Source organism: Castor canadensis, chromosome 19 (genome assembly GCF_047511655.1).
Source record: "Castor canadensis chromosome 19, mCasCan1.hap1v2, whole genome shotgun sequence".
Lineage (NCBI taxonomy): Eukaryota > Metazoa > Chordata > Mammalia > Rodentia > Castoridae > Castor > Castor canadensis.
This window is the reverse complement of record NC_133404.1, coordinates 27513306-27527423: the sequence shown is the minus strand read 5'-3', so window position 1 is coordinate 27527423 and position 14118 is coordinate 27513306. Positions and strand designations below refer to the sequence as shown.

The 14118-nt window shown below is 39.4% G+C and overlaps 1 protein-coding gene and 1 non-coding gene across 3 annotated transcripts in view; one reads left to right on the top strand and one right to left on the bottom strand.

The window, feature by feature from the left end:
• Apba2 (amyloid beta precursor protein binding family A member 2) overlaps positions 1-14118 on the bottom strand; it is a 306198-nt gene that overhangs the window by 256352 nt on the left and 35728 nt on the right. For both annotated transcript variants that reach the window (XM_074061687.1, XM_074061691.1), the window contains exons 2-3: positions 10699-10818; positions 206-397 (exon numbers count right to left, since the gene is read on the bottom strand). The gene's annotated coding sequence lies outside the window, so the exon portion shown is untranslated. The remainder of the gene's footprint in view (positions 1-205; positions 398-10698; positions 10819-14118) is intronic.
• On the top strand, positions 7897-8002 carry LOC141419376 (U6 spliceosomal RNA). The gene has a single exon (XR_012444151.1). It is a non-coding gene; the product is annotated as a U6 spliceosomal RNA (small nuclear RNA).

Genomic DNA, 14118 nt, shown 5'->3' with positions numbered 1-14118 from the left:
ATTTTAATATGTCTTGGATTTAACATTTTTGAAATACCAAGCTAGTAAATTGCATACACACAGAAATATGCCAGGCCATCTATCAAATGTTAATTATTTCTTTGTTATTCTGCAGCATACTGAGGGACATTGCATGGAAGGGTTGGAGGCTGGAAATCACCTGCAGTGACATTTGGCCTTGGCTGAGGCTGCTTAAACAACTCACACTAATGGTACACATGAAGAGGGCTGCCTGGAATTGGTTTTCTTCCATCTGTGCCCTGGAAAGCCACTTGAGACATCTGAAGTCCTTCAATTTTCCACTTCTGACGGTCCTTCTGAGCCAGGATGGATGGTGTTGATGTTCTTTGGGTACCTGCAATGGATCCCAGCCAGTTCCCAGAGTCTGTTATCCCAGCTAGGGGAGGGAGAAAAAAGAAAAACTTCAGAAAAGAAAAAAGAATAGTGGTTCAAAAATTATATGCACATGTATTTTCTTGGAGAATGAAAGAGACCATCACTTTAAAATACCAGCTAAATTGGACAGATGGTCTTGTGATCATTCATCCACATTTTTTTTTCACAGCCCGACACTTCTCCCAACCCTCCAGCTCGTACTGCTAGCTGTGAGTACAATCCCCAAGCTGGCAAAATCAGGAAATAAGGAAGCCAAATTCCTGGCTTTGATACTTCAAAAGTCAGAGTAAAACAGAAAAGAGAGGATCAATTCCCTGGTCAGTGGATATCAAATCATGGTCTCTCTCCCACCTGACAGCCCTGGTATTGCCTCCTCGTTGATCTGACATAAAAAAAAAAAAATCTCAGGCATCACCCCGGACCAACAGAACCAGACATTTCAGTGCAGTACCCAGAAAATTTTACTTTACTCCCACCAGGTGATTCTGATGCACACAAATCTGAGAAACACTGGCCTTTGAAAGCCACTAATTTGAGAAGCATAGGATGAGAGAGTTCTCTAGGCCACAATTAGAAGAAAGACACTTCAGGGACTATCTGAGTACATAAATTGTCCTAGCCCATTTTCTGTTGCTATAACCAAATACCTGAGACTTGATATTCTAAATGTTAAAAAGAAATTCATTTAGCTCATAGTTCTAGAAGCTGAGTGCATAGCACTAGCATCTTGTAAAGCCCTCATGGCAGATAGCATCACAGGGTGGGAGTGCATGAGAGAGACAGAGAGGGAGGGAGAGAGACAGACAGAGAGGCTCACGGTGAGAGAGAGAAAGGAAAAGACAAGGGAGTGACCAGGCTCAATCCTCTAACACCCTGCTCATGTGGGAAAAATCCACCCCTGTGAGACATAGAGCCTAGCACTAATCCCTTCACAAGGGCAGTCATAGCCCAATCACCTCTCACTGGGCCCCATCTCTTAAAAGTCCCAACACAGTTCAACATTGTCACCTTAGGGACTGAACTTCCAGCACATAAACCCTTGAGGGATAAGCCATAGTGTGGGCCGAAGGCACTCCCCCAAAAAGTAGGCCACCATTCATCTTGAAGCCTGGAAGCCTGGTGGATACAGACAGGACCCGCTCAGGGGTAGGTGACCTGGGCTCAGGACAAGGTGACACTGAGAAACATAGAGCTTGCACCAGAGAACCAGGGCTCAGAGAGGGACATGGACACCACAGCAGATACCAGCATAGAGGAGGGCTGAGCACACGTGAGACAAGACTCTTACTGTGCTGCCAGCATGAGACAAAGGATCCCATCTAAGGCCCCACATTGCTCTGCCATGACACCCTACTCTAGTTTGAAGCAAGACTTAGCCCCTGGCCTGGAGAGTCTCATTATTTCACAGAAGAGACAGACATAAGTCTCCCATCAATTCAATAGTGGGATGACATGAAATAGTGCTAATGATGCAAGGAAAGACAAAGAACAGTATAATAGACTAACGAGCCCAGAAGTGACACAATATAGTCACTTGGATATTTAAAAAGGGAACACAGCAGTATAATGGTGAAGAATGCTCTATTTAATAATCACTACCGGGGTAACTAGAAAAAATAAAAATGGGGGAAAATAGCATACCATAACACATACACCATATACCCTACACAGAAACTATACCATACACAGAAGTTAAGTCCATTTGGTTTGTGCTCTAAATGTGAAAGGTAAAACAATAACTGTTTGTCTAAAAACCTGACTATCTTCGTATAACTTGGGGTAGGCAAGAATTCTTAAGAAGGATACAAAAAGCCCTGTAAATTAAGGAAATGCTGGATATATCTGATCATTTGAAACTAAGGATTTCTGTTTATCAATACGTCATGACTGATGAAGTAAAAGGCAAGGCAGAGTGATGAAGGAGTTATACTCAAACTGTAAAATGATAAAGGGAACTCCTAAAAGCCAGCAAGATAAAAGCAGACACCCAATAGGACAACTAGGCAAAAGATTTGGACAGACACATCACAAAACAAAAAGAATATTCAAAAGATCAGAAATACATGAAAATCTACTCAGTCATAAAAAGCACAAGGAGACATTTAGTTAAAATATAAAAGACAGATAATACTAAGTGTTGGCTAGGATGTGAAACAAATGAAACTGTCATATCCAGATTGCAGAGGTATCAACTTACACAACCATTTTCTGAAAACTGTTGGGTAATATTTGTGAAAGCTGAAGATTTGTATACCCTATAACTCAAAACCATGTTAACAGAGTGTTCTTAGTGATTATTATTTATAAAATCCATTATCTGAAAACAACCTAAATACACATCAGCAATACCACAAATGGTATCACCCAACTGATGCTGGTTTTGCAAACATGCAAAGTTATGGAGCCATGAAGCCTTCCACCCAGATTTCAAAGGAAAGCGTGGGAGGCCAGACAATGGGTGACAATATTAGGATCCCTGCATACAGCTCTTGAGAGGGTGATGAGTGAAGCTGTAAGAATGAGGCTGAAGATTTGATGTACACCCCAGGATGTTGGAAATTCCAGAAACATATGATGTCGGCTAAGGAAAGCCACAGTCAGCAAGTAGAACCATCCCAAGATGGAGGCCATGTGGGCTACAAACAGAAAGGCCATCAGAGCAGTGCTGCCCAGCCCTGGAGAGTGCACATGGTGACACCCCGTGCACCAGAGGCTGGACATGAAGCCATAGGATTTGGTGTTTGCCTTGGTGGGATTCAGTCTTGCTTTGTCCAATCCTTCCTTGCCATTCTCTTATTCTTCCCTTTAGGGGAAAAATGACTCTTTGTCATTGTATCGTCGAAGGATGTAACTTGTTTGTGATTTTACAGGTACTCACAGCTAAGAGTTTGCCTTGAGTCTCCAAAGAGACTTTGGACTTGAACTTTTGAACAATGTTGGAAGTGTTAAGATGGTGGAAACTCAGACATGAGCTGAATACATTTTGCATTATGAGATGGCCATGAGACTTTGGGGGCCAAGAGAAGAATGCTGTGGTTTGTATATCAAATGTTCTCCACAGGCTCATGTGTCGGAGGCTTGGTCCCCAGCTGGTGGTGCTACTGGTGATGTAGTGGGATGTGGGGTTGAGCTGTAGGAAGTGGGTCACTGCAGTCATCTTGTTGGATGCTGTATCTTGTCCCAGAACTGACTCTCTCTCTGACTCTCTCTCTCTCTCTCTCTTCCTTTCCTTCTCTGTTTTCTGGTCACCATGACCACATGTTCCCACCATCACTACAGGTCCAGAAACATGGAGCCAAGTGCCCATGAAATGAACCCTCTGAAACTGTAAGCAAAATAAATCCTTCATCTCTTAAGTTGTTTATGTCAGGTATTTTGTCAGAACAATGAGAAGTCTGACTAATACACAATCTAAGCAAAATTATTATGTTTCAAAGATGGAATAAGGGAATGGGGGTGGGAGAGCACAGTGAAGTCAAGGAAGATATTGAAAGAGAGATGATTTTTAATCTTTCATAGTGGGAAGTCAATAGAAAATATTAAGAACTGAAATATCAAGAAACAGTGATAACTGAGATGGGCTTAGTAGACTAACTGATGGGTTGTGCATACAATGTGGATATACTGAGTAAAAGGATAATTCACGTCCCAGGCAAAACAGTGGGACAATCCAAGACTTTATCACACTACTCTGACCATATATAATTAAAAACTTACCAGTTACTTATTTCTAGAATTTTCCATTAATATTTTCAGACCATGGTTGACTATGGATAAGGGGAGACGACTTTCTCTGGGAAACAGAATGCTTACATCAGCAGTTAATTTTTTTAAGTAAGCAACTAATTAAGTAAAGCTATTTCATTTCATATGGCTAAAAAAAAAACCACTGTTTTTTACCAACTTTTACAGGGGAAATCAGAAGGAAAAAAATTCCAAGAAAGAAAGAAAGAAAAAACCAGATGATAAGGAAGCATCTGGGTTGTTAACAAGGGTAATGAGGGTTCAATCCCCTGGTGGTCCAATTGACACAGAACCATACATGGTCCCCACACGGCCTCAGAAGCCGAGTGCCAGATGCTCACTTTTGCACAGTGAAGTCACACCCTGCAAATAACAATGCAAATAAGCCATTTGTCCATTCTCTAACTCTGGGAAAATATTTTTGACATGTCACACTAAAGTAGGCACTAGAAACAATAAAAAGGGACTGAGAACCTGTAACCCTAGCTACTCGGGAAGCAAAGACCACAAACCATGGTTTGAGGCCAGTCTGGGCAAATAGTATGCAAGACCCTGTCTGAAAAAATGCCCAACACAAAAAAGGGCTGGAAGAGTTGCTCAAGTGGTAGAGCACCTGGCTAGCAAGCATGAGGCCCTAAGTTCAAACCCCAGCATGGCCAAAAAAAAAAAAGATACAGCAAAAAAAAAATGGGGTTTCTGGTTTCTAGAGAAATAAAACTATAGAACAAATGAGGCCCAACTGTAATGATGGGGTTAGTTTTAACAACTGTGTCTTGCAGTAAGCTTTGTAGATACCTAATGGGCATTTGCACATAACTTGAATTCATGTTGAATATAGCAGGTTCTGTGGTAGATCATCTGATTTTTCCTTAATGTACTACTGGGTTTTATTTGCTAATTTTTATTAAGAATTTATGCATTTACAGTTTCCCTTAAAAATATTCTTAGGCTTTGAATTAAAGTCACGGGTAGCATAAAATGAATGGGGAGAGTTATCCATCACTTTCTATTTTCCTAGAATTGTTTAAATAACATGCAAATTATCTGTTCTTTTGGAGCTTATGTAAAACTCAGTTATGAGCTCACATATTCCTGGTGACTTTCAATGGTAGATTGCAAATCACAATTTTAATCTTTTCTGAGAAAATTGATTTATTTGTGTTTTGCACTTCTTCCACATTTCATCCTTTGCTAGGAAATCATTATTTCTCTCTGATTTTGAAATTCATTGCTATGGAGTAATGTGTTATCATACAATTACTTATAATCTTCCTTGGATTTCATGTCTTTTTCCTAATTCCTGTTAATGTATATTTTGACATTGTGTATTTTTAAACAGGAGCATATTTTATTTTTAAACATCTTTAATCATTCAGATGTTTAGGTTTATGAAATTTCTTCCACAGAAACATCTCTGTATGCCCCATAGTTTTTGGCATGGAATGTCTGATCTTTCATTGTTTCTATATACCTAATAATTTTCCACTGTCGGATGAAATAATAGCAATACTCAGAAGTAAATTTCCATAGCTAGTAAAATATTTTCTACTATAGTAGAAAATAAGAAAGGTCTCAAATCAATGACTCAAATTTCCACCTTAAGAAACTAGAAAAAAAGAGCTAGTAAGAGCAACTGCCTAACAAGCATGAGAACCTGAGTTCAAACCCCTAGTGCTGCAAAAAATAATAATAATAAATAAAAATAAACACCAAGAAACTAGAGCAGGTCCAGTGGCTCACACCTGTAATCCCAGCTACTCAGGAGGCAGAGATCAGGAGGAGGATCGAGGTTCAAAGCCAACCCAGGCAAATAGTTCACGAGAACCTTATCTCAAAAAAAACCCTTCACACCCAGATATGAAGCCACACAACTATAATCAACTTATCTTTGACAAAGGCGCTAAAAATATACAATGGAGAAAAGACAGCCTCTTCAACAAAAACTGCTGGGAAAACTGGTTAGCAGTCTGCAAAAACCTAAAACTAGATCCATGTTTATCATCCTATACCAATACTAACTCAAAATGGATCAAGGATCTTAATATCAGACCACAAACTCTAAAGTTGGTACAGGAAAGAGTAGGAAATACTCTGGAATTAGTAAGTATAGGCAAGAACTTTCTAAATGGAACCCCAGCAGCACAGTAACTAAGAGATAGCATAGATAAATGGGACTTCATAAAACTAAAAAGCTTCTGCTCAACAAAAGAAATGGTCTCTAAATTGAAGAGAACACCCACAGAGTGGGAGAAAATATTTGCCAACTATACATCAGACAAAGGACTGATAACCAGAATATATAGGGAACTTAAAAAACTAAATTCTCCCAAAACTAATGAACCAATAAAGAAATGGGCAAGTGAACTAAACAGAACTTTCTCAAAAGAAGAAATGCAAATGGCCAAAAAACACATGAAAAAATGCTCACCATCTCTAGCAATAAAGGAAATGCAAATTAAAACCACACTAAGATTCCACCTCACCCCTGTTAGAATAGCCATCATTAGCAACACCAACAACAACAGGTGTTGGCAAGGATGTGGGGGAAAAGGAGCCCTCTTACACTGCTGGTGGGAATGTAAACATTGATCTACCATATGATCCAGCAATACCACTCTTGGGGATATACCCAAAAGAATGTGACTCAGGTTACTCCAGATGCACCTGCACACCCATGTTTATTGCAGCACTATTCACAATAGCCAAGTTATGGAAACAGCCAAGATGCCCCACTACTGACGAATGGATTAAAAAAATGTGGTATTTTTTTACACAATGGAATTTTATGCAGCCATGAAGAAGAATCAAATGTTATCATTCCCAAGTAAATGGATGGAACTGGAGAACATCATTCTGAGTGAGGTTAGCCCAAAAGACCAAAAATCGTATGTTCTCCCTCATATCCGGACATTAGATCAAGGGCAGACACAACAAGGGGATTGGACTTTGATCAGAAGATAAAAGTGAGAGCACACATGGGAGATATGAGGATAGGTAAGACACCCAAAAAACTAGATAGCATTTGTTGCCCTCAACTCAGAGAAACTAATGCAGATACTTTAAAGTGACAGAGGCCAATAGGAGTAGGGGACCAGGAACTAGGGAAAAGGTTAGATCAAGAAGAATTAACCTAGAACGTAACACACACGCACAGGAAATCAATGTGAGCCAACTTCCTGTATAGCTATTCTTATCTCAACCAGCAAACACCCTCGTTCCTTCCTATTATTGCTTATACTCTCTCTTCAACAAAATTAGAGATAAGGGCAAAATAGTTTCTGTCTGGAAGCGAGGGAGTAGGTGGGGAGAGAGAGGGGGTGGAGGGGTTAAGGGAGGGGGCGGGGGGAGGGGGGAGAAATGACATAAACATTGTATGCACATAAGAATAAACTAAAAGAAAAAAAATTATTATCTGAAGCTAAAAAAAAAAAACCCTTCACAAAAATAGAGCTGGTGGAGTGGCTCAAGGTGAATGCCATGAGTTCAAGCCCCAGTACAGAAAGAAAGAAAGAAACTAGAAAAAGAAAAGCAAATAAAACCCAAAGGAGGCATGGCTCAAGTGGTAGAATATCTGCTTAGCAAGTGTGAAGCCCAGTATTAAGAAAAAAAAAAAAAGAAGATAGAGAGTGAGTAAACCCAGGAAAAGAAGAAGGAACATAAAGACCAGAGTGAAATAGAAAGCAACAAAATAATAGAATCTATGAAACCAAAATCTGTTACATTGAGATAAAGAATTCTTAAAACACTCAGCACACTGTGCTCGCTTCAGCAGCACATGCACTGAAAGTGGAACGACCCAGAGAAGACTGGCATGGCCCTGTGCAAGGATGACACACAAATTCATGAAGCCTTCCACATTTTAAAAAAACAAAAACACACTCAGCAAACTTATCAGGGAAAAAATGATAAAAATACGTATTACAAATACCAGGAATGACAGAGGTAATATCATTTTTCCCACAAATATTATAATGATAATAAGAAAGTCTGTTTTGTCAATACATTCAACAACTTATATGAAATGGACAAATTCCTTAAAGACACAAGCTACTGAAGTTTGCTGAAGAGGGAACATAATGAAAGTAATCTTTTGTCCATTACAGAAATTGAATCTATAGTTTCAACCCTTCCCTTCTTTATGAAAACTCCAAATCCAGATGGTTTAAGTGGAATATGCCTCAAGATCTAAGGAAGAAATGATAGCACTTCCACAGAACTGTTTTAGAAAATTGAAAAAGATAATGCTTCCTAACAGATTCTATGAGGAAAACACTGCCCTGCTGCAAATCAGACATTGAAATGAAATTAAAAAGAAAAAAATCTTTTTACCATAGTGTTAAAAATATGAAATACTTAGGGATAAAGCTGATAAAGGATGTTCAAGAACCCATAGTTCAACAACTCAAAACATCGCTGACCTAAATAATTGGGGAACTATACCATGTTTGTGGGTCAAAAGATTAATGATTGTGAAGATGTCCACATTCCCTAAATTGCTCTATAAATTCAGTGTGAACCTAATCAAAATCCTGACAGCTTTATGTAGATTCACCAAGGCATTCTAAGATTTTATGAAGAGAAACTATAGTAATTAAGACAACTTTGAAAAATAAAGTTGGGTGTTTTCCATTATGTTGCTTCAAGTTACTAAAAAAACTATTACAAAAATGACAATAGTCAAAGACAGGTGGTATAGTAACAAAAATAGACAAACCTACACACAGCTGACACTTGACAATTTGCAAGGGTAATACAGTGGAGAAAAGAGTCATTGCTGGAATAAGTAAGTGTACACAGAAAGATGAAATTCAAGCCAATCCTTGCATCATACACAATAATGAACTCAAATGGATCAGAGACCTAACTGTAAAAACTGAAACCATAAAGCCTCTAGAAGAAATCTGAAGAGAAAATCTTCATGACCTAGGTTAGGCAAAGACGTCTGATACAGACTTAGGACACAAAAGCATGAGTCATAAAGAAAGAATTGAAAAATTTGACTTCATAAAAATTTGATACTTCTGTTCTATCAAACCATGCTGTTTAGAGGATTAAAAGACAAAGAAATAAGAGACACATTTTTTTTAAAAATCACATATCTGATGGGAGATGTGATCCCAGAATAAAAAAAAAATTTACTAAATTACACACATGAAGTATGTGCTATTTATTGTAATTATATACTAATAAAGTTATTTTTCCAAAGAATACTGTACCTCTAGATTTCCTGACATGTACTGTTTAAGACAGTGCTAAAATAAAAAGACACACAAAATAAACTCCCATAAAAATATTTTAGTATGTGTATAGAAAAGGCGGTTGGAGGCACACACGACCCTTGAGTAGTTATCTGGGGCAGGGTGGGGAGCGCTTGCTTTGTGTGTGGTACATTTGCATTTAACCCCATCACCTCCATAATGATAAATAATTCTGATTTGCTTTGTTCTGCAATGTGCATTCTATTTGATCCTGCAATTGTAATACCAGGAGTTAATCCTCAAATACCTTGCACAAGAACACAGTTGTAAAGGTCCTTATTGTATTGTTCCTTATACAGGCTTAAGGGTGGATACACCTCAACTTCCATTCATCTTCATCGTAATTTCCTATAACTGCATTACAAATCACCCCAACTTGTTGCAGTTTCTTGTTTAAAAAACAAAAATTGGCAGTACTGGGGATTTAAACTCAGGGCCTCGCACACGCTAGACAGGCACTTGAGCCATGCCCCCAGCCCTTTTTGCTTTAGTTATTTTTTGGACTGCATCTCACATTTTTGCCTGGGGCCAGCCTTGGACCACCATCCTCCTACCTACGAACTCCTGTGTAGCCGGGATTACAGATGAGTACCATCACACCCAGATTGTTGGTTGAGATGAGATCATGCTACCTTCTTTCCTGGGCTGGCCTTGAACTGTGATCTTCATGATCTCTGCTTCTGGTACTCCAGAAGCCACTGTGCCCACTGTCTAACTTGTTGCAGTTTCTGTGGGTCAAAAAAAAGAGGTGGCCTCAAGGGCTGTGGTCAAGGTGGATCTATACTTATATGGAGGCCTGACTGAGGAAGGATGTACCTTCGCTCACAGGGCTGTTAGCAGGATTCTGTCCCTTACAGGCAAGGACTGGAGGCCTCAGTTTCTCTCTGTCTGAGACCATCTGCAGTTCCTTGACCCATGGACTCCTCCACAGGGCAGTTCACATATTAGCAGGGAAACTACAGAGGAAGAGAGGAAAAGGAGAGTGACCACAAGACAGAAACCCAAGTCTCTATAAACAAAGCTCAGAAGTCACATCTCGTTGCCTGTGCCATATTCTATTGATTAATTGGGGATCAAAGTCCAACTTTCTAGCATAAAAACATATTATATTTGTAAGATCATTTTACAAAGAGTAGAAATTAAATTAAGTAAAAGGAACAAGGTAAAATTTCTGGTCCCTTAACACAGAGTTTATGATATTTTCTAAGTAGATAACAGTTTTTGTCTTAGTTCTTTCTTTGTTGCTATAACAAAATGCCTAAGGCTAACTTTATAAAGAAAAGGGGTTTATTTAACTCACAGTTTTGAATTGTAAAAGTCCAAACAGCACGGCACAGACTCTGGTGAGAGCTCCCCTTAGCTGCATCACTCATGGTGGATGGTAGTGGCAGAAATCCATGTGGGAGGAAGACTCTACATTCTGAAACCATAAGACATAGAGACTGGAGTTCCATCACACCATCCTTTCTGAGGTAATGCCCCAATAACCTCAGAACTCCTGCTGCAATCCCCCTCTCATAGGTCCACCACCACACTGAAGACCAAGTCGTCACACATGATCTGTCGAGGGACAAATATAAGCCATATCCACGCCATAGTGGTTTCCAATCATAGTATTCACATTCTATTGATACATATAAAAAGATAAACAATCATTTTGAAGCAAAATGTCAATTTAACAAGAAATTATATACCTTACAGTTATTGGAACTTGTGATTAAAAAAAATTTAGATGGAAGTTAAGAAGGTGACTATGGTTGATATACTCTCTATACAAGAATGAATATAGAATTTTTAAACCTGTTGAAATCACCACAAGAAGGGGACTAAAGTAGAAAACAGAAACATAGAGGGCGTGAACCAATTCGGGTCATAATACATATAGACATGGAAATGTCACAAGGAAACTCCCTGTGTAGCTATCTTAAACAAGCAAAAATGTCATGTTTTTTCTTTTACAAAACTGGAGAACAGTAGGGTTGAACAGGTTCTGTGGGGTGTGGGGGGGGGGACTAGTACTAGTGGGGGAGGAGAAGTGGGGAGAGGGTGTGGGAGGGTGAATATGGTGCAAATACTGTGCGCACGTGTATGTAAATGGAAAAATAAGACCTGTTGAAACTGTTCCAGGAATGGGGAAAGGGGGAATAAAGGAGAATGATGGAGGGGGTGAGTTCAAGTGTGATATATTTAGTATATTGTAAGAACTTTTGTAAATGCCACAATGTACCCCCACCCAATAATAAAAAAATTTAGATGCCATCTGAGAATGATCAAGGAGCTCCGTAACTTTTCTTAACAATGCTTTGAAGTGTTCAAGCACATGACATTGAGGCTACTGCTCTAACCTGATGAATTTTGCTGCAGCTTTCTGGAAGGTTCAGCTTATCTATTCCCCAGTGTCTGCCAACCAGTTGTTCCCATCTTTTTCTGTCTTAGGGCTCCAAGCTATGCCCCTCTGCATGCAACATTTCTCTCCCTCTCTCTCTCTTTCTTTTTTTTTTTTACTCCCTCTGTCTCCAGACTGTGTAGCTCTTGATCTCAGCATCTGATTTCTGGGCCTCCCCGCTGCGTCCCGAGAGCCGAGCCTGGCCTCCTGCTCTGACAGCTCCTATCTCACAGGGAGTAGCCCTGGAGTCCTGGAGTGAGACAATTCTCATTTTATTTCATGTGGTTTGAGGATTCTGGGTGCCTCATATAATTGCTTTTTCCTGGACTGCATTCTGGCATCCTGCCGGTAGTCTTTCTGAGAGACATTACAAGAAAGAACCATTTGAAACATGTCCCTTATTTATGGTGGGGGTGCTGTTGAGAACATTTTCTATAAGCAACAAGAGCCTTCTTTAGGAAAGCTAAGGAAATTTCCTTTTAGTTTTCACCACCAGGCAAAACTGGCTTGCCTTAGACCTCAGGCTAGCTTTTATATTTAGGAACCCATGACATTTTAACTGATAGTGATCCTATATTGTTTGACTATTAAGAAGATCAGAGACGCATGGGAGACCTCTGGAAATTGCACAAGCACTGCAAAGTGTGTGACACTTCAGAGCCTGAATTTTCATTTACTGTGACTTCTAAAATCTATTAATTGTGGCAGTAGATGTGTCTTTGTAGCATATAGACATACATAGCATTGCTCTCAAATGAGGTGAGACTGTATAAAATACATTCAAAGTCAAAAACAAATGCAACGTTGAGTGTCATTTTCATGCTCTTCTGCTATAGTTCACCCTAAGCTGTCTGGCAACAACGAACGGGTCCTGACTAAGCTCAGCTCTCTGGCTGCCAAGAGACCTGGAAGTGTCATTTACTTGGATTGTCCCCCAATCTACCATCAAAGACCAATTTGGGCCTAACTCTGTTGATCTTGTCTTGCAGAGGTAGATTCTATATTAACCAACTCAGACACTGATCTATAAGCCAGAATTCCATAGTATTAATTTATGATGAAAATTACATCTACTAAGTAGACCTTAAATGCTGACATTGATATTGGATGAACATGAAATGATAACAGCAAAAATAAAGGTTATTCTCAAAAAGGAAAGACATACACGAACCCCAGGGCCCAGCACACACAGGCAGATTATGCCTGATGAGAAAGGACACACTCTCTGGGCATTCCTCTCTGCTCACAGTGGATCATTCTCGATTTGCCATAGTCTTGTTTCACAGTAGGACATTTTTGTTAGTAAATTATATTTACATCCCCATTTTCCATTATAAGCCTAAATCCCACTTCTCATCACCATTACAGGAAGTTCAGGGATAACTGCTTAATCATACATCCAAAATAACCTCTTGGTTTATTCCCTGAAAAAGATCACCAACCAATGCACTACTTGTGGATCTTACTTGTGTACCTGGAGGAGGACAGCCCTGTTTTGCATATCTTCAAAGTATTTGGAGCTGAATCTCGGCACCTCTCTCAGCAAAAACATGATGATCTTCATCCCTGACCAAAGCAAACTATTCTTTTGAGTCACAAGAAGGAAAGAATACATTTGGCTTTTAAACAACTAAGATTTGAATTAAAACTGGGAGGTCACTTTCTGTAGACAATGAGCATTGAAAAATTAATATATACCAACTGATGTTCTTTGATGTTTCAAACTAAAAACTACTGTGTTTTAAACTCTGCCAGGCCCCGATTCATACATATACACTTATGGTGCAGATGTGATGCCTGCATCAATTTCTAGGTCAACTTGAGACACAGAAACCTATTGTTTCTGTCACTTCTAGCTGATTATGGTTATCCAACCTAAGAGGACATGCAAATTCATAAAACTGTTCATCTTGGTAATTGTGGTACTACTTCAACAGGTCTGAGAAAGGAAACTTAAAAAATATTTTCCAGATATACAAGAAAAAATTCCTACCCCTGATACCAGGAAGAATTTTCAAGACTACTTCTTCCCTTTCATGAGATCATCACTTCTGGTTTTCCCCCTTTCTGGGAAGGTTTGTTGAGTGAGTACTTGAATATACCCTGTGCCCATCAGCATAAACAGCAAGGAAGTGTGGGTCTAGATGAACTACGTAGAAGGATCCACAGATTCTGGTCTCCAACTAGGTACAGAGATTCCCTAAAACAACTGTTTATTCCTTAGAAGCATAGAGAGTACAAATAGCATGGATTGAGGAGACCAAAAAAGTGGGTTTTACTCCAGTTATTTCCTTCAGAAAATGAGGTTCATTCTACTGTCTCTTCTCGGGGAGC